Source organism: Salmo salar, chromosome 05, assembly GCF_965601325.2.
Source record: "Salmo salar chromosome 05, fSalSal1, whole genome shotgun sequence".
Lineage (NCBI taxonomy): Eukaryota > Metazoa > Chordata > Actinopteri > Salmoniformes > Salmonidae > Salmo > Salmo salar.
The window spans coordinates 48,345,220-48,366,668 of record NC_138295.1 but is presented as its reverse complement, the minus strand read 5'-3'; the positions used below and the strand labels follow the sequence as shown (position 1 = coordinate 48,366,668).

Here is a 21,449-nt window from a genome sequence, read left to right as displayed (position 1 = left end):
TTGTTTCTTTGTAAGTGCCTTGGGTCCATGGCAAATGCCAGCAAAACTAAACCATGTGTCATTTAAAGTTTTACAGCACATCACCAGTAGATTAACCTCAAGAAAAAGCAGCCTTTTGAGATACTCAAACACATTTGAGGAGAACATATTTGGAAAACCAGACTGAACTGACACCTAGAAAATCCAATGTATCATACTGGTCACTACATCTACTGTAGCATTACTTCTATCTGGCTTACAATAATCATAAATTACATTTGTAAAGCACTTTTCATTATACAGAATAATCTCAAAGTGCATAAAATAAAAAATAAAAAATGGAAAGGGAAACTGACACAAAGAACACAGCTGACGCTACAAGGGACAAGCACACCAAGCAGCACAGCTACCAACAGAAAGCCTTCCTAAAGAGAAAAGTCTTTAGGCCCGTTTTAAAGGAACCCAGAGTCTGTGGTACCTTCAGGGGGTCCGGGAGGGCATTCCAGAGGTGGAGGTGGTCGAGCTGAAAGCCCGATCCCCCAAGGAGCTTGGTCCTGGGGACGTGAAGGAGCAGGCTATCGCTTGACCTGAGGGTTCGTGTGGGGTTATGGAGGGAGAGCAGGTCTTTGAGATAAGAAGGGGCATTGCCATGAATACAGTGGAAAGTCAGCAGGAGGGTTTTGAATGAAATCCGGAATGAGACGGGGAGTGTGGCGATGACATGATGGGAGTGATGTGATTGTGTTTCTTCATCAGGATCCTGGCAGCGCTATTCTGGATGTATTGGAGCTTCTGGAGACTCCTGCCAAGGAACCCGATGAAGAGTGCATTGCAGTAGCGCAGCCTTAAGGAGATAAAGGCATGGATGAGCCTCGCTGCATCAGACTGAGTGAGGGTGGGAGAGAGTTTGGCAATTTTCTAGCTGTGATAGAATGACGCTTTACACAGTTGTTTGATGTGGCTATCAAAAGGTCAGGGAGGAATCACGTTTTACACCCAGATTGGAAACTGAGGAATGTTCTGTCCTACAATGGTGAGCTGCGTTATTGGTGAGTGCTGGACCTGGTGGGGGGTGCCAACAAGTAGGGCCTCTCTGTTGCTGTTCAGTCGAAGGAAGTTTTGCTTCATCCATGCCCTTATCTCCTCAACGCACATTCGTCAGAAGGAATTTGGGCAGTTTTTATATACAGCTGGGTGTCATCAGCATAGCAGTGGAATGAGATTCCATGCACTCAAAAAAATGCTTGGTTAAAAACAGTCCAATTTGGGTTATTTGGTAACCCAACACTGGGTAAATATTGGACAGAAATCACGCTGGGTTATTTTGACCCAGCTAGTTGGGTTGTGTGAATAACCCAACATTTTGGTTTGTTTGTATTACCCAAACATGAGTTTATTTGACCGTTAGTTGTTTTTTTAACTGTCAGTTGAGCTGAACCAGCAATCCTTAGGTTATTTAAAGGAGGCGTGGCCTATTAGGGGCATGCCTTTCAGATAATTTATATTTTATGGCCACCAGTAAGAGTAAACTGGTATATCTTACACTGCAAATAAAAAAATGGACTTGAATATTTTTGCACATAAAATATAATATTCAACCGACCACCTCTTTTCAGTCTTATGATGCAAAATTTGAAATTGTGTTTGGTTTTTTTTACATTGGATGAAAGTACAGAGCTAGAAAATGGTATATCATACACTGTAGTTGATGAACAATGAGAAAGTTGATAAACTTGTAACCCCACTTTTGAGAAAATAGTTGATTGTTTGAGAAATTGAAATTATTAGATTCTTGCAGTTTTGAATTTCCCGCCATGGTCTCTTGACAATGAATCCCTATACCGGGATAAGATCCCTAACAGGTTAAATCTTCTGGTACATCTAGTGGAGAGCTCTTCTTTGTCTACACCCATTCAGCATCATTCACACCCTCTTAAGCCTTAGCCAACCCATCTCTTTAAGGATTCACATGAGGCCATGTGCTAAACAGAGAGAGAGTAAGGTAGTGTAGTTCACATGTTCAATACAATAGATGGCCATAATCACCCCCAGACACACCTGGCTAACTTTTTCTCCGAGATTTCGTGATATGCAATTGGTAGTTACAGTCTTGTCCCCTCGATGCAACTCACATACGGACTCGGAAGAGGCGCAGGTCAAGAGTCATGCGTCCTCCGAAACACGACCCTGCCAAGCCGCACTGCTTCTTGACACACTGCTTGCTTAACCTGGAAGCCAGCCACATCAATAGGTCGGAGGAACCAACTTTCTGACGAAATTCGAAAATGTATAATATCGGAAAATGGTTCAAAGAAAATGATTTTACCCAAGTCAGGGATTTCCTCATCGTCTGATTTATTTCAGAGAGAGTCAGCAGGCATGATCGTCCTCCAGAAAGTAGTCCACCACAACTTTTCTTTGTCGATATCATTAGCTAAATTCAGCAATGTTGTTGAGAGCAGTTGCAACATTTTTGCAGTTCTCCATGGCTACTATATATTCTTTTTAAAACACGGTAGGAAGGATTATCTACACAAACTGAACAGCTCATGTTATAGACAGAAGCATGCTACATGGCAGAACAATCCAAACTCATCTCTCGGCATGTCCAGTCCATCTCAGACAAGCATGGCTAGCAGGAAGGTTCCTGACTTTTTCCGTGGCTAAACCAACTAAGCTCATAATTTAACAATTTTATCCGTATTTACAGATCGCATGAGTTTGTTATTAAGGTACATGAAAGGTCACATGTTCCAGAAGGTATTTCTGTCAAAATCGTATTTTGATCAATAAAAATAAAAAACATAAAAATGCCTCTCCTGTGAAGTAGTGACGTGCGCCTAGCTTCCTGAAGCGAGATGAATATATAATCCATCCTGTCTGAGAGGTAGGAGTGGAACCACCTCAGGGCTGGTTGGTTCAGACAGTCCAATGGTGTCCTGGAGGCGTTCAAGCAGTCAAATGGTGTCCCGGAAGCGTTCAAGTAGCATGCTGTGCTCAAGTCTAGGATCAGGAGACAGGGGCAGCCTGCATCATCTGCCATCAGCAGGTCATTGATGACCCCGAGTAGGTCCGTTTCAGTGCTGTTGGCCGGCCAGAAACCTGACTGGAACTTCTCAAATAGGTCGTTCTAATTTATTTTATATATATTTATCTTATTTAACTACGCAAGTCAGTTAAGAACAAATTCTTATTTTCAATGACGGCCTAGGAACTGCCCGGTTCAGGGGCAGAACGACAGTTTTTTCCTTGTCAGCTCGGGGATTCGATCTTGCAACCTTTCGGTTACTAGTCCAATGCTCTAACCACTAGGCTACCTGCTGCCCCAACAAGATTGAGATGGAGCTGTACAGCAACCACTTTTTCCAACACCTTGGAGAGGATGGGGAGATTGGATATTTGCCTGTAATTGTCCAGCACTTCTGGGTCCAGGGTGGGCTTCTTCAGAAGGGGGCTGATGACAGCAGTCTTAAAAGCAGGTGGGACACTGTCAGATTGGAGGGAATGGTTAGAAATCTGGGATATCAGAGAGTTATTTAACTAGGCAAGTCAGTTAACCTGTTATGGATAGGGGGCAGTATTTTCACAGCCGGATAAAAAACGTACCCGATTTAATCTGTTTATTACTCCTGCCCAGAAACTAGAATATGCATATACTTGTTTGATTTGGATAGAAAACACCCTAAAGTTTCTAAACCTGTTTGAATGGTGTCTGTGAGTATAACAGAACTCATTTGGCAGGCCAAAACCTGAGAAGATTCCAAACAGGAAGTGCCCTCTCTGACCATTTCTTGGCCTTCTTTAGCCTCTTTATTGAAAACAGAGGATCTCTGCTGTAACATAACACGTTCTAAGGCTCCCATAGGCTCTCAGAAAGCGCCAGAACGTTGAATGATGACTTTGCAGTCCCAGGCTGAAAAACAGTAGCGCATTTGGATAGTGGTCAATCTGAGAACAATGAGACGGGCGTGCGCATGCACGTGAAGAGTCCATTTTACATTTTCAGTCTTTGAACGAAAACAACGACTCCCGGTTGGAATATTATCGCTATTTTACGAGAAAAATCGCATAAAAATTTATTTTAAACAGCGTTTGACATGCTTCGAAGTACGGTAATGGAATATTTTGAATTTTTTTGTCACGATACGCGCCGGCGCGTTACCCTTCGGATAGTGTCTTGAACGCACGAACAAAACGCCGCTATTTGGATATAACTATGGATTATTTGGAACCAAACCAACATTTGTTGTTGAAGTAGAAGTCCTGGGAGTGCATTCTGACGAAGAACAGCAAAGGTAATCCAATTTTTCTTATAGTATATCTGAGTTTGGTGAGTACCAAACTTGGTGGGTGTCAAAATAGCTAGCCTGTGATGGCGGGCTATCTACTCAGAATATTGCAAAATGTGCTTTCACCGAAAAGCTATTTTAAAATCGGACACCGCGATTGCATATAATTCTTAAAATAATTGTTATGTTTTTTGTGAACGTTTATCGTGAGTAATTTAGTAAATTCACCGGAAGTGTTCGGTGGGAATGCTAGTTCTGAACGTCACATGCTAATGTAAAAAGCTGTTTTTTGATATAAATATGAACTTGATTGAACAAAACATGCATGTATTGAATAACATAATGTCCTAGGAGTGTCATCTGATGAAGATCCTCAAAGGTTAGTGCTGCATTTAGCTGTGGTTTTGTTTTTTGTGACATATGCTAGCTTGAAAAATGGGTGTCTGATTATTTCTGGCTGGGTACTCTGCTGACATAATCTAATGTTTTGCTTTTGTTGTAAAGCCTTTTTGAAATCGGACAGTGTGGTTAGAGAGTCTTGTCTTTAAAATGGTGTAAAATAGTCATATGTTTGAAAAATTTAAGTTTTCGGATTTTCGAGGAGTTTGTATTTCGCGCCACGCCCTTTGGATATTGGAGCAGTGTTCCGCTAGCGGAACGTCTAGATGTAAGAAGTTAAGAACAAATTCAATGTAATGACGGCCTACCCCGGCCAAACCTTAACCCGGACAACGCTGGGCCAATTGTGCGCCGCCCTATGGGACTCCCAATCACGGCCGGTTGTGATACAGTCTGGAATCGAACCAGGGTCTGTAGTGATACCTCTAACACTGAGATTCAGTGCCTTAGACCGCTGCTCCACTCAGGAGCTTCCTGGGTGACTTCAAGAAAGTAGGAGAGAGGCTGTGGTGGATTTGGTAGAAGGTCAAGGGCGGGAGGAGACAGAGTAGTAGAGCTGGAGATGAGAGATCTGATATTGCTGACCTTCGAAAAACTCAAATGAAGCTGTTACACTGCTCTTTCGTTGTCTAGATGGGGGACTGGAACTGGGGTTTAAAAAAATGGTTTATTGTGTAAAACTGGCGCTTTGAGTTTCCAGGATTTTTATTGATGAAGTTGGAGTAGAACGTCGACCGTTTTCATAACAATCGGTATGGCCGGTTACATTGCATTCCACGAGGAAACTGCGTGGCAGGCTGACCACCTGTTACGCGAGTGCAGCAAGGAGCCAAAGTAAGTTGCTAGCTGGCATTAAACTTATTTTATAAAAAACAATCAATCTTCACATAATCACTAGTTAACTACACATGGATGATGATATTACTAGCTTGTCCTGCGTTGCATATAATGAATGCCTGTTAATTTATCATCAAATCATAGCCGACTTCGCCAAACGGGGGATGATTTAACAAAAGCACATTGGCGGAAAAAACACAATCGTTGCACGAACGTACCTAACCATAAACATCAATGCCTTTCTTAAAATCAATACACAGAAGTATATTTTTTTAAACCTGCATATTTAGTTAAAAGAAATTAATGTTAGCAGGCAATATTAACTAGGGAAATTGTGTAACTTCTCTTGCATTCATTGTCCGCAGAGTCAGGGTATATGCAACAGTTTGGGCCGCTTGGCTCGTTGCAAACTAATTTAAAATAATTTTACAGAATTATGACTTAACATTGAAGGTTGTGTAATATAACAACAATATTTAGAGTTAGGGTTGCCACCCGTTCGATAAAATACGGAATGGTTCTGTATTTCACTGAAATAATAAACGTTTTCTTTTCGAAATTATCCTTTCCGGATTTGACCATATTAATGACCAACGGCTCGTATTTCTGTGTTTATTATATTATAATTAAGTCTATGATTTGATAGAGCAGTCTGACTGGGCACTGGTAGGCGGCAGCAGGCTCGTAAGCATTCATTCAAACTTTACTGTGTTTGCCAGCAGCTCTTAGCAATGCTTGCTTCACAGCGCTGTTCATGACTTCAAGCCTATCAACTCCTGAGATTAGGCTGGCAATACTAAAGTGCCTACTAGAACATTCAATATTCAAAGGTATATGAAATACAAATGAGAGAAATATTCAACGCATCATAATTCCTATAATAACTAAAACCTAAAATGTCTTAACTGGGAATATTGAACCACCAGCTTTCATATGTTCTCATGTTCTGAGCAAGGAACTTAAACGTTAGCTTTTTTACATGGCACATATTGCACTTTTACTTTCTTCTCCAACACTGTGTTTTTGCATTATTTAAACCAAATTGAGCATGTTTCATTATTTATTTGAGACTAAATAGATTTTATTTATGTATTATATGAAGTTAAAATAAGTGTTCATTGTTCATTCAGTATTGTTGTAATTGTCATTATTACAAATATATATAAAAAACGTCCGATTAATCGGTATCGGCTTTGGCCCTCCAATAATCGGTATCGGCGTTGAAAAATCATAATCGGTCGACCGCTAGTACAAACCCCAACCGTAAGCCATATATTACAGGCAGTATTCGCACTGAGCTAAAGGGTAGAGCTGCCGCTTTCAAAGTGCAGGACTCTAACCCGGAAGCTTATAAGAAACCCTGATATGCCCTCCGACAAACCATCAAACAGTCAAAGTGCTAATACAGGCCTAAGACTGAATCGTACTACACCGGCGCCGACGCTCATCTTATGTGGCAGGGCTTGCAAACTATTACAGACTACAAAGGGAAGCACAGCCGCGAGCTGCACAGTGACACAAGCCTACAAGACAAGCGAAATCACTTCTATGCTTGCTTCGGGGCAAGCAACACTGAGGCATGCATGAGAGCATCAGCTGTTCCGGGCGACTGTGTGATCACGCTCCCCATAGCCGATGTGATTAAGATCTTTAAACATGCCAACATTCACAAGGCCGCGGGGCAGACGAATTGCCAGGACGTATGCTCCGGGCATGTGCTGACCAACTGGCAGGTGTCTTCACTGACATTTTCAACATGTCCCTGATTGAGTCTAATACCAACATGTTTCAAGCAGACCACCATAGTCCCTGTGCCAAAGAACACTAAGGTAACCTGCCTAAATGACTACAGACCCGTAGTACTCATGTCCATAGCCATGAAGCGCTTTGAAAGGCTGGTAATGGCTCACATCAACACCATTATCCCAGAAACCCTAGACCCACTCCAATTTGCATACCGCCCCAACAGATCCACAGATGATGCAATCTCTATTGCACTCCACACTGCCCTTTCCCACCAGGACAGAAGGAACACCTACGTGAGAATGCTATTCATTGAGTACAGCTCAGCGTTCAACACCATATTACCCTCAAATCTCATCACTAAGCTAAGGATCCTGGGACTAAACACCTCCCTCTGCAACTGGATCCTGGACTTTCTGACGGGCCGCCCCAGCTGGTGAGGGTAGGTAGCAACACATCTGCCACACTGATCCTGAACACTGGAGCCCCTCATGGGTGCATGCTCAGTCCCCTCCTGTACTCCCTGTTCACCCACGACTGCATGGCCAGGTACGACTCCAACACCATCACTAAGTTTGCAGACGACACAACAGTGATAGGCCTGATCACCGACAATGACGAGACAGCCTATAGGGAGGAGGTCAGAGACCTGGCCAGGTGGTGCCAGAATAACAACCTATCCCTCAACGTAACCAAGACTAAGGAGATGAGTGTGGACTACAGGAAAAGGAGGACCGAGCACGTCCCCATTCTCATCAACAGGGTTATAGTGGAGCAGGTCGAGAGCTTCAAGTTCCTTGGTGTCCACATCACCAACAAACTAGAATGCTCCAAACACACCAAGACAGTCGTAAAGAGAGCACAATAAAGCCTATTCCCCCTCAGGAAACTGAAAAGATTTGGCGGAGCGCCAAGTCTAGGATCAAAAGGCTTCTCAACAGCTTTTACCCCCAAGCCATAAGACTCCTGAACAGGTAAATGGCTACCCGGACTATTTGCATTGTGCCCCCCCCTCCCCCCTTTACACTGCTGCTAGTCTCCGTTTATCATATATGCATAGTCACTTTAACCATACCTACATGTACATACTACCTCAATTAGCCCGACTAACCAGTGCCTGTATATAGCCTCGCTACTGTTATTATTCACTGTCTTTTTACTGTTGTTTTTTATTTCCTTACTTATCTATTGTTCACCTAATACCTATTTTTTTACTTAAAAATTGCACTGTTGGTTAAGGCCTGTCAGTAAGCATTTCACTGTAAGGTGAACCTGTTGTATTCGGCGCACGTGATAAATACACTTTCATTTGATTTTATTAATCCTTTCAAAACTTCTCCAGGAGTTGAGGCTCTATGAAGATTTTTTTTATCCAAACAATTAGCTAGTTGATTAGAGAAGTTGTCAAAAATGTTAACTAACTTAACCTTGTTGATAAAAATAACTAGATATCTGTGTTCAATACTTGATTAGCTATCAAAAAACTACAAGTTGATAAAAACAATGCACAAAAAAACCCCACTCAAAACTAATATTTAAGGATACATTTGCAGGAGTAAACTACCAAGACTGCCACTCGGTGTCATTGCAACCATGGAATAGACAGCTTATTAGGACAGCCTTAGAGTCACAAGAAGTTGGTGTCACGTATACAGATTCATTCATAGATAAAGCTGATTTGACAGTTGGAGTATTATTTTCCTAAAAGCTGAGGTGAAATACAGTAAGACACACTACATCAGTGTTTACCTTGTAAAAGGGAAACTTTTTGAATTGCTTGTGGATGGACTGGATTTATTAAAATACATAAAACATTGAGGACACAATTTCCTGTTGGTGAATAATATAACTCAGCAGTGTGCAGTGATCCCAACTGACCTAAAAGCAGGCACTCCACCTGAGACACACAGAAAACTATAGGAAGTATTGGTACTGATCTGATATGTCCCCAAATGCACTGCTGGGTAAAAAGCTCAAGCATCCCCCATGAGCTCTTCTGATGTGTTTCTACATTCAGTAATAACCTCAAAACAAATCAAGCATACAAGCTAGTGATGCACCGATATGACATTTTTGGTCGATATCGATATCCGATATTTTCCCTGCTTCGAATCCAGGCTGTATCACATCCGGCCGTGATTGGGAGTCCCATAGTGCGGCGCACAATTGGCCCAGCGTCATCCGGGTTGTCATTGTAAATAAGAATTTGTTCTTAACTGACTTGCCTAGCTAAATAAAGGTTACACACACACACACACACACACACACACACACACACACACACACACACCACCAAAAGTTATTTTGTTGGCATTTAGGGATGTCCCCATTACCATTACCATTAAAACATAATCAAAATCTATTTCTTCACTTCCTTGCTGTGCTGTTTTATTGTTCATTTGTTCAGTCGTTTCATTCTCAACCAGGATTTCTATGGAACGCTGTTTGGGTCTTTGCGTGTCAAGAAATATGCACTGACGTGTCAAATAAAACATCTGATTCAGTAGCTATAGCTAGCTAGCTAACAATAGAGCTAGGTGTCATCTAAAATAACCCTAATTTATAAGACAGTTCTTATTTGATTAAATGGTGGTCGGACCCATCTATGTGAAACTAGCCACAATAAGGATTAGGCACAATAGTGGAATTTGCGGTTTGCCTTCAAAATAAAAGTATGGCATAAATCTTCTATTTGAATTACGGTCAATTACATACTTTTATTTCAAAGGCAAACCGCAAATTCCACTATTGTGCCTAATCCTTATTGTGGCTAGCTTCACAACATATTTCTTTTTATATTTTTTTATTTCAGCTTTATTTAACCAGGTAGGCAGCTGAGAACAAAGTTCTCATTTACAACTGTGACCTGGCCAAGAATAAAGCAAAGTAGTGCGACACATACAACACAGAGTTACACATGGAATAAATAAACATACAGTCAAAAATACAGTAGAAAAAGTCTATATACAGTATGTGCAAATGAGGTAAGATAAGGGAGGTAAGGCAATAAATAGGCCATGGTGGTGAAGTAATTACAATATACCAATTAAACACTGAAGTGATTGAAGTGCAGAAGATGAATGTGCAAGTAGAGATACTGGGGTGCAAAGGAGCAAGAAAAACAAATAAATACAGTATTGGGATGAGTACAGATGGGATATGTACAGGTGGTGATCTGTGAGCTGCTCTGACAGCTGGTGCTTAAAGCTAGTGAGGGAGCTATGAGTCTCCAGCTTCAGTGATTTTTGCAGTTCGTTCCAGTCATTGGCAGCAGAGAACTGGAAGGAAAGGTGGCCAAAGGAGGAATTGGCTTTGGGGGTGTCTAGTGAGATATAACTGCTGGAGCACGTGCTGCGGGTGGGTGCTGCTATGGTGACCAGTGAGCTGAGATAAGGCGGGGCTTTACCTAGCAGACTTGTAGATGACCTGGAGCCAGTGGGTTTGGCGACGAGTATGAAGCGAGGGCCAGCCAACGAGAGCGTACAGGTCGCAATGGTGGGTAGTATATGGGGCTTTGGTGACAAAACAGATGGCACTGTGATAGACTGCATACAATTTGTTGAGTAGAGTGTTGAAGGCTATTTTGTAAATGACATCGCCGAAGTCAAGGATCGGTAGGATGGTCAGTTTTATGAAGGTATGTTTGGCAGCATGAGTGAAGGAGGCTTTGTTGCGATACAGGAAGCCGATTCTAGATTTAATTTTGGATTGGAGATGCTTAATGTGAGTCTGGAAGGAGAGTTTTCAGTCTAACCAGACACCTAGGTATTTGTAGTTGTCCACATATTCTAAGTCAGAACCATCCAGAGTAGTGATGCTGGACAGGCGTGCAGGTGCAGGCAGCGATCGGTTGAAGAGCATGCATTTAGATTTACTTGCATTTAAGAGCAGTTGGAGGCAATGGCAGGAAAGTTGTATGGCATTGAAGCTCGTCTGGAGGTTAGTTAACACAGTGTCCAAAGAAGGGCCAGAAGAATACAGAATGGTGTCGTCTGCGTACAGGTGGATCAGAGAATCACCAGCAGCAAGAGCGACATCATTGATGTATACACAGAAGAGAGTCGGCCCGAGAATTGAACCCTGTTGCACCCCATAGAGACTGCCAGAGGTCCAGACAACAGGCCCTCCGATTTGACACAGTAGTTGGTGAACCAGGCGAGGCAGTAATTTGAGAAACCAAGGCTGTTGAGTCTGCCGATAAGAATGTGGTGATTGACAGAGTCGAAAGCCTTGGACAGGTCGATGAATACGGCTGCACAGTAATGTCTCTTATCGATGGAGGTTATGCTATCGTTTAGGACCTTGAGCATGGCTGAGGTGCACCCATGACCAACTCTGAAACCAGATTGCAAAGCGGAGAAGGTACGGTGGGATTCAAAATGTTCGGTGATCTGTTTGTTAACTTGGCTTTCGAAGACCTTAGAAAGGCAGGGTAGGATAGATATAGGTCTGTAGCTGTCACGCCCTGACCTTAGAGATGTTTATTTTCCTCTATTTTGGTTAGGTCGGGTGTGATGTGGGGTGGGCAATCTAGTTTTTCTATTTCTTTGTTTTGGCTGAGTGTGGTTTCCAATCAGAGGCAGCTGTCCATCGTTGTCTCTGATTGGGAACCATACTTAGGCAGCCCTTTTTCCCTCCTTGAGTTGTGGGATCTTGTTTTTGTGTTGTGCCTGTGAGCACACCATTGCTTCTGTATTTGTTTTGGTGAGTTTCATTTATTAAAACATGTGGAACTCTACGCACGCTGCGCCTTGGTCTACTCATTACAACGACGATCGTGACAGTAGCAGTTTGGGTCGAGTGTCTCCCCCTTTGAAGAGGGGGATGATCATGGCAGCTTTCCAATCTTTGGGAATCTCAGATGATACAAAAGAGAGGTTGAACAGGCTAGTAATAGGGGTTGCAACAATTTCAGCAGATAATTTTAGAAAGAGAGGGTCCAGATTGTCTAGCCCGGCTGATTTGTAGGGGTCCAGATTTTGCAGCTCTTTCAGAACATCAGCTATCTGGATTTGGGTGAAGGAGAAATGGGGGAGGCTTGGGCAAGTTGCTGTGGGGGGTGCCGGGCAGTTGGCCAAGGTAGAGTTAGCCAGGTTGAAAGCATGGCCAGCCGTAGGAAAATGCTTATTATAACCCGGCACACCAGGTTTTCACTAGCCAGATGAAGCTAGCTGGCTGCTTATAACGTTAGCTTTGGGCAACAGGGTTAGTTGCTGACTATCTATTTATTTTCATGAACTGAAGTTCAATTTCAATAGGCGACTCCAGTAGGGCAACATCTAAAAAAACAGCGCACTTTGTACCGGTGCTCGACCAGCCGGCGAAAGCCAACATCACCCGCGACAGAGAATGGTTGATTGTCAAGGGCAATGAATTCCATTATCTTGGCTTTAATGGATTTCACCTTTGAGTTGTCTTGCTGAAAACGTGTTATTCTTTCAAATGACTGCTCGATTCACACAGCAAACATTGTGGGCTAGTTCAGGAATGCTGTGTTGCATGTAAGCGCAAAAGTTTACGTGGCGTCATTAAGTTATAAGGAATGCACGTCAGCTTTATCATCGGTTTTGCACATCGGGGCGTTAAACTAGACATCGGCCCGATACCGATGTTGGCATTTTTAGCTAAAATTGGCCGATTCCGATATGTTTACCGATATATCGTGCATCAATAATACAAGCATATAGGCCTATCATTTAAAGTTTGACTATTCAAACTGCTCCCACAAATATAACTGAAATGTAAGTACTATCAAATGCAAATAAATAACCTTGTGAAAGTTTTCACTCTAGCTGCAACCGTTTTCGATTTTGTACTGCAAAATCAACGTAGTCGTTTGTTCCAGTCTGACCTTTTTATAGTGACGCTACTTAAAACTAATAGATTTAGTTTAGGAAGGCTGTGTAGTTTAGGTCGAAAGTACCTTGAACAGAAATACACAGAAAAATCATAATCTGTATTCATTGAGCTCCACTCAGTAGAGATTGGAAAAATGGAGCCGGAGGGGAGGGCTGCCTTCTTATCGGCTCTTAACCAACCATGGTATTTTGTTCGCGTTGTTCGTAACCTCTGGACATCAGAACTGCGATTGCTCACTTCAAACTGGACGAAGAGTTCTTCATCAATGAGTCGGACGGGAGGGATATAATACAGACACCCGACCAGGCCCAGATCTCCATTACTCGCTGGAGAAAGAAATGCAGATTTCACAGAAAGAGATCATGGTGCCTTGTGAGGATCAGGGGATGAGTTGCTAATCTGCCCTTGCCTTCCGTCCTGCTAGCTAACGTTCAATCGCTGGAAAATAAATGGGATGAACTGAAAGCACGTTTATCCTACCAACGGGACATTAAAAACTGTAATATCTTATGATTCACCGAGTCGTTGCTGAACAACGATATTAAGAACATACAGCTGGCGGGTTATACACTCCATCGGCAGGACAGAACAGCAGCCTCTTGTAAGACACGGGGCGGGGGCCTATGCATTCATGTAAACAACAGCTGGTGCACGATATCTACGGAAGTCTCGAGGTTTCGCTCGCTTGAGGTAGAGTATCTCATGATAAGCTGTAGACCACACTATCTACCGAGAGAGATCATCTGTATTTTCCGTAGCTGCACCAGTAAAAGTTTAGCTATTATGCTGTGGTACTTAGAGGTCATTTGTGGTTTAGAATGGTACCCTGCACCACTTCATTGCTCCAGACCAGTACAAGGGGGAGTTAGAGCACTGATGTCCGATTTCAAAAAGGCTTTACGGCGAAAGCATTAACTTCTCTAGGGCCAGTGGGACGATTTCGTCCCACCTACGTAACAGCCAGTTGAATCCCGTGGCGCGTTATTCAAATACCTTAGAAATGCTATTACTTCAATTTCTCAAACATATGACTATTTTACACCATTTTAAAGACAAGACTCTCGTTAATCTAACCACACTGTCCGATTTCAAAAAGGCTTTACAACGAAAGCAAAACATTAGATTATGTCAGGAGAGTACCCAGCCAGAAATAATCAGACACCCATTTTTCAAGCTAGCATATAATGTCACATAAACCCAAACCACAGCTAAATGCAGCACTAACCTTTGATGATCTTCATCAGATGACAACCCTAGGACATTATGTTATACAATACATGCATGTTTTGTTCAATCAAGTTCATATTTATATCAAAAACCAGCTTTTTACATTAGTATGTGACTAGCATGTGACTAGCATTCCCACCGAACACTGCCGGTGAATTTACTAAATTACTCACGATAAACATTCACAAAAAGCCTAACAATTATTTAAAGAATTATAGATACAGAACTCCTCTATGCACTCGATATGTCCGATTTTAAAATAGCTTTTCGGTGAAAGGACATTTTGCAATATTCTCAGTAGATAGCCCGGCATCACAGGGCTAGCTATTTAGACACCCAGCAAGTTTAGGACTCACCAAAGTCAGATTTACTATAAGAAAAATGTTATTACCTTTGCTGTCTTCGTCAGAATGCACTCCCAGGACTTCTACTTCAATAACAAATGTTGGTTTGGTCCCAAATAATCCATTGTTATATCCAAATAGCGGCGTTTTGTTTGTGCGTTCAAGACACTATCCGAAAGGGTAAATAAGGGTGACGAGCATGGCGCAATTCGTGACAAAAAAAATCTAAATATTCCATTACCGTACTCCGAAGCATGTCAACCGCTGTTTAAAATCAATTTATGCCATTTTTCTCATAAAAAAGCGATAATATTCCGACCAGGAATCTGCGTTTAGGTAAACAGACGAAAGAAAATAAAGCATGGGGTCGACTCGGGCACGCGCCTAAGCCCATAGTACTCTGATCGGCCACTTGCCAAACGCGATAGTGTGTTTCAGCCAGTGGCTGCCTCGATATCGTTCAGCTTTTTCCCGGGCTCTGAGAGCCTATGGGAGCCGTAGGAAGTGTCACGTTATAGCAAAGATCCTCAGTCTTCAATAAAAAGAGCCAAGATGAAACACAACTTGTCAGACAGGCCACTTCCTGCATGGAATCTTCTCAGGTTTTGGCCTGCCATATGAGTTCTGTTATACTCACAGACACCATTCAAACAGTTTTAGAAACTTTAGGGTGTTTTCTATCCAAAGCCAATAATTATATGCATATTCTAGTTACTGGGCAGGAGTAGTAACCAGATTAAATCGGGTACGTTTTTTATCCGGCCGTGTCAATACTGCCCCCTAGCCCTAACAGGTTAATGAGTGTGTGGCAAAGCTGGGACTGAGTTTTGAGAAGTTATTCAGTTTGACCACTAGTAGGTGCCCAAACTTGACAGGAAAATACATTGGCCTTTTCAAAAAGGATACAAGATCAAGTAGCTGAGCTGAACCCAGATCAGAAAATTATTTTCCTGCATTGCATTATTCATCAGGAGGTGCTCTGGAAAAATGAGCCATGTGTATACAGTAGAGGTCAGTAGATTATGATGAGTAGAGGACCAAAAAAAGCTGATGCCGATTAAATCGGCTAATTTATATATATATATATATATATATATATATACACACTGCTCAAAAAAATAAAGGGAACACTTAAACAACACAATGTAACTCCAAGTCAATCACACTTCTGTGAAATCAAACTGTCCACTTAGGAAGCAACACTGATTGACAATAAATTTCACATGCTGTTGTGCAAATGGAATAGACAACAGGTGGAAATTATAGGCAATTAGCAAGACACCCCCAATAAAGGAGTGGTTCTGCAGGTGGTAACCACAGACCACTTCTCAGTTCCTATGTTCCCTGGCTGATGTTTTGGTCACTTTTGAATGCTGGCGGTGCTTTCACTTTAGAGGTAGCATGAGACGGAGTTTACAACCCACACAAGTGGCTCAGGTAGTGCAGCTCATCCAGGATGGCACATCAATGCGAGCTGTGGCAAGAAGGTTTGCTGTGTCTGTCAGCGTAGTGTCCAGAGCATGGAGGCGCTACCAGGAGACAGGCCAGTACATCAGGAGATGTGGAGGAGGCCGTAGGAGGGCAACAACCCAGCAGCAGGACCGCTACCTCCGCCTTTGTGCAAGGAGGAGCACTGCCAGAGCCCTGCAAAATGACCTCCAGCAGGCCACAAATGTGCATGTGTCTGCTCAAAAGGTCAGAAACAGACTCCATGAGGGTGGTATGAGGGCCCGACGTCCACAGGTGGGGGTTGTGCTTACAGCCCAACACCGTGCAGGACGTTTGGCATTTGCCAGAGAACACCAAGATTGGCAAATTCGCCACTGGCGCCCTGTGCTCTTCACAGATGAAAGCAGGTTCACACTGAGCACGTGACAGACGTGACAGAGTCTGGAGACGCCGTGGAGAACGTTCTGCTGCCTGCAACATCCTCCAGCATGACCGGTTTGTCGGTGGCATTTCTTTGGGGGGCCGCACAGCCCTCCATGTGCTCGCCAGAGGTAGCCTGACTGCCATTAGGTACCGAGATGAGATCCTCAGACACCTTGTGAGACCATATGCTGGTGCGGTTGGCCCTGGGTTCCTCCTAATGCAAGACAATGCTAGACCTCATGTGGCTGGAGTGTGTCAGCAGTTCCTGCAAGAGGAAGGCATTGATGCTATGGACTGGCCCGCCCGTTCCCCAGACCTGAATCCAATTGAGCACATCTGGGACATCATGTCTCGCTCCATCCACCAACGCCACGTTGCACCACAGACTGTCCAGGAGTTGGCAGATGCTTTAGTCCAGGTCTGGGAGGAGATCCCTCAGGAGACCATCCGCCACCTCATCAGGAGCATGCCCAGGCGTTGTAGGGAGGTCATACAGGCACGTGGAGGCCACACACACTACTGAGCCTCATTTTGACTTGTTTTAAGGACATTACATCAAAGTTGGATCAGCCTGTAGTGTGGTTTTCCACTTTAATTTTTAGTGTGATTCCACAGTGAGGTGAAGACTTTTGGAGGATGGCCTGGTATCAAGAAGGGCAGCAAAGAAGCCACTTCTCTTCAGGAAAAACATCAGTGACAGACTGATATTCTGCAAAAGGTACAGGGATTGGACTGCTGAGGACTGGGGTAAAGTCATGTTCTCTGATGAATCTCTTTCCTATTGTTTGGGGCATCCGGAAAAAAGCTTGTCCGGAGAAGACAGGGTGAGCACTACCATCAGTCCTGTGTCATGCCAACAGTAAAGCATCCTGAGCCCATTCATGTGTGGTGTTGCTTCTCAGCCAAGGGAGTGGGCTCAATCACAATTTTGTCTAAGAACACAGCCATGAATAAAGAATGGTACCAACACATCCACCGAGAGCAACTTCTCCCAACCATCCAGGAACCGTTTGGTGATGAACAATGCCTTTTCCAGCATGACGGAGCACCTTGCCATAAGGCAAAAGTGATAACTAAGTGGCTCGGGGAACAAAACATCGATATTTTGGGTCCATGGCCAGGAAACTCCCCAGACCTTAATCCCAGTGAGAACTTGTGGTTAATCCTCAAGAGGCAGGTGGACAAACAAAAACCCATAAATTCTGACAAACTCCAAGCATTGATTATGCAAGAATGGGCTGCCATCAGTCAGGATGTGGCCCAGAAGTTAATTGACAGCATGCCAGGGCGGATTGCAGAGGTCTTGAAAAAGAAGGGTCAACACTGCAAATATTGACTCTTGCTCAACTTCATGTAATTGTCAATAAAAGCCTTTGACACTTATGAAATGCTTGTAATTATACTTCAGTATTCCATAGTAACATCTGAGAAAAATATCTAAAGACACTGAAGCAGAAAACTGTGTAAATTAATATTTGTGTCATTCTCAACTTTTGGCCATGACTGTACACCCATTTCACACGCTCTACTCAAGGTTGGTTTGTGTAACTCTTTCTCTTCCTACCCATTATGGTTGGTAATTAGCGCTGTGTCTGGGCCCAGCTGTGCAGAGAAGCACCGAGCAGGGGACTTAACAGGGGGATCAGGCCCCTGCAATTACATAAACCCTGCCTGTGATAGAGGGGTAAACAAACCCGCCCACCTGCTCCCAGAGTCACCACTCCCCACCGCTCCCCACAAAGTAGAGTCCACGTCAGTCATCTGAGACAGCCAAATAGGAGTCTGGAAAGGTAATAGTCTAAAACCAGTCTCCTAATTGGGTAAACAAGAGATGAGTCATCTCTAAAGGCTAATTAGCTAGGAAGATACAGGTAGATCGTGAGGGGGAGAATGTACTTCAGTTATCCAGGTTATTCTAGGGATGGCATTGCCTATAAACATGAATACAAGTCCAAGGGAAAAGGATTAAAATGAGAATGGGACCATGAGGTGAGGTCATTTTTTCACAACCAATAATACAGGTGATGTTGTTCCTTTCGAGAGCAAGATGCACCGTTTACTTGCTCACCTGGGCAACAATACGAATCATGAGACTTTTCCCTTTTTCTTTGTAAATGTAGAGTGAATGGTCGGTCGGGCCATTCCTCTCAGCATGAAAGAGAAGACGTGATGAATCACAACCAAGTCCCATTGGCAGGGATGGATCTTCAGCAGTAAAGAAGGCTTAAAGCAAAACTCCACCGAGGTTGAGAGATCCATAAATAAAGCATGGTGGTCACATACACCCCTCTGGTGTGGCATTGTCTTTTACTGCCTTTTTACAGCGCTCACACCGTCTTCAAGCGTTTCCAGCCTGTCAATCAAATGTCAGGTTCGGGGCCACAGCGTGCCCTCACAGTGATGGGTCCCCCTGTCAGAGTCAGTCACGTCCCCCAGTCCCAGACGGGTTTGACTGGGCACCAGACAGGCCTGTTGTGACAGGTGGATGGGTGTGTGTGACTAGGACTGGTGGTATGGCTCACAGTCCTCTGTGGTAGTACTGGCATCATACCACACAGACTTGGACTGACGCTGAAGTGTGACTAGGTAGTAGTCTTAAATTCCTACCTAAACGACTGTGTGTACAAAATCATTATTGATGAATACAGTATGTGGTGTACAGCAGGTCAGCCACAAGGGGAAGACTCGTTGAGGCCTGGTGACAGACGGAGTCCACATCACGAGGCGATGGCTCCCTCTGCGGGACATGCCAGGTCTCGACGGTCTCTCCGGCCAGTACTAATTGGGGCTGATTGTGGTTGGTGAGTAATCAAGGGCTGATTGCTCACCAGCTGGACGAGTCCCATAAAGCTGCCAGAAGGGCAGCACACGGGAGAAGGGACTGGGGGAAGAAAGGTTACTCCCGTATAGTTGGGGACAGTTCAGGAGATAAAAGGAGGGAGCTCAGTTTTTGTTCCCCACAGGATACAGCAAGACCCTGAGCCCAAAAGACGGTATCCCAGAGTAGGTCTCATGGAGGAGACCTTTTCTTTTGGTTTGTTATTCAAATAAACACCTTTGAAACTGAGATAATCCTACTCAGTCCGTGTCTGATCTGTGTAAACGTTTTGACCAAACCCCCTGGTCTGCCACAAGTAGTATAAACTTGAGCATGTCCAATACCCCAATTCCAATTGGAATGTCTTTAAACCTACAAGCTCATACCAGCTCCGATTCCATTCCTCACTTGTGTCTTAACCCCATTCACATCACAACTACAGGTACTTCACACCTTCAGCCTGTGGCATCCCCTTACTAAGCAAACCCCAATAGACTTGGTGCTCCACACATATTTAGAAAGAGCAGGTTGCTGGCAGAACAGAACAGAGAGAGATTCAGTAGAAAACGAGGGAGAGGGAGAAGAGGAGGAGGGAAGAGCGGTGCAGCAGCAGGCCCTTATGGGTTGATAGAAAAAAAAGCACGTCTAATGTGTCATCTGATGAAGATCATCAAAGGTTAGTGCTGCATTTAGCTGTGGTTTTGGTTTTTGTGACATTATATGCTAGCTTGAAAAATGGGTGTCTGATTATTTCTGGCTGGGTACTCTGCTGACATAATCTAATGTTTTGCTTTCGTTGTAAAGCCTTTTTGAAATCGGACAGTGTGGTTAGATAAAGGAGAGTCTTGTCTTTAAAATTGTGTAAAATAGTCATGTGTTTGAAAAATTGAAGTTTTCGGATTTTCGAGGAGTTTGTATTTCGCACCACGCCCTTTGGATATTGGAGCAGTGTTCCGCTAGCGGAACGTCTAGATGTAAGAAGTTAAGAACAAATTCAATGTAATGACGGCCTACCCCGGCCACACCAGGGTACAATATATTTAATGGTCTCGTTGCAAAAGCTAAATTGTCGCAAGGGAACTTTTATTTATATATTTGATTTCATCTTTATTTAACCCGGGTAGCAAAGATTATAGCAAACACCACTGAATTGGTGCTTGCTAGCTTTGCAAATTCAGCTATTGTTAGAAGCCAGCCAATATGAAACAAACGATTAAAATTACAAAAGGTTGCAGCATATGTTGTGTAAATGGTGAACTCATACAGCTGTCAACTCTTGTCACTGCAATCCGTTTCACATTTGCTAGCCACCTTTTAGATCGAAGCCCATATAGAATGATAGAAGATAAGATGATAGAAGCCCATCTCCTACTGTAAATAACCTACATACTGTGTGTGTGTAGCCAACCAGGTAGAAAAATGGCAGAAAAATGGCAGAAAAAAGACGGACATCAGAGTATTTCTCAGTACACCAAAACGCAAAGTAAGAACCCTAGTAGCCTAATATCTCAAAGACTAGTTGATAAAATGTTCATAAGAAAGAAATGAAATTCTAATGGAAATGTTTCACAATGATGTCATTAGGCAGAGCAGGCAAAAGATGGCACACAGACAGCAGAGTTGGGGACAGATATGCAGGGACAGACTGGCAGAGACAGGGAGTCTCAGGTAAGTTTGTTGAGTCTTTGTTTGGCAACATTATGAAAGGTTCTCAATTTTTTTTACTTGTAAAATAGGAACATAATTGGAAAATGCCATGGATACCCCCACTCTCAACTTAAACTGGTGACTGAACTAAGATTTGTTAACCTCTTATGGCTAGGGGGCAGTATTTTCACGGCTGGATAAAAAACGTACCCGATTTAATCTGGTTACTAATCCTACCCAGTAACTAGAATATGCATATACTTATTATATATGGATAGAAAACACCCTAAAGTTTCTAAAACTGTTTGAATGGTGTCTGTGAGTATAACAGAACTCAAATGGCAGGTCAAAACCTGAGAGATTCCTTTACAGGAAGTGGCCTGTCTGACCATTTCTGGAACTTCTTTGCCATCTCTATCTTTTACAAAGGATCTC

The 21,449-nt window shown here is 43.3% G+C and overlaps 1 protein-coding gene across 5 annotated transcripts in view; it reads right to left on the bottom strand.

Moving 5' to 3' along the window:
* Window positions 1–21,449, bottom strand: part of LOC106604982 (receptor-type tyrosine-protein phosphatase U) — a 242,004-nt gene that overhangs the window by 180,333 nt on the left and 40,222 nt on the right. The gene's annotated exons all lie outside the window — the stretch shown is intronic.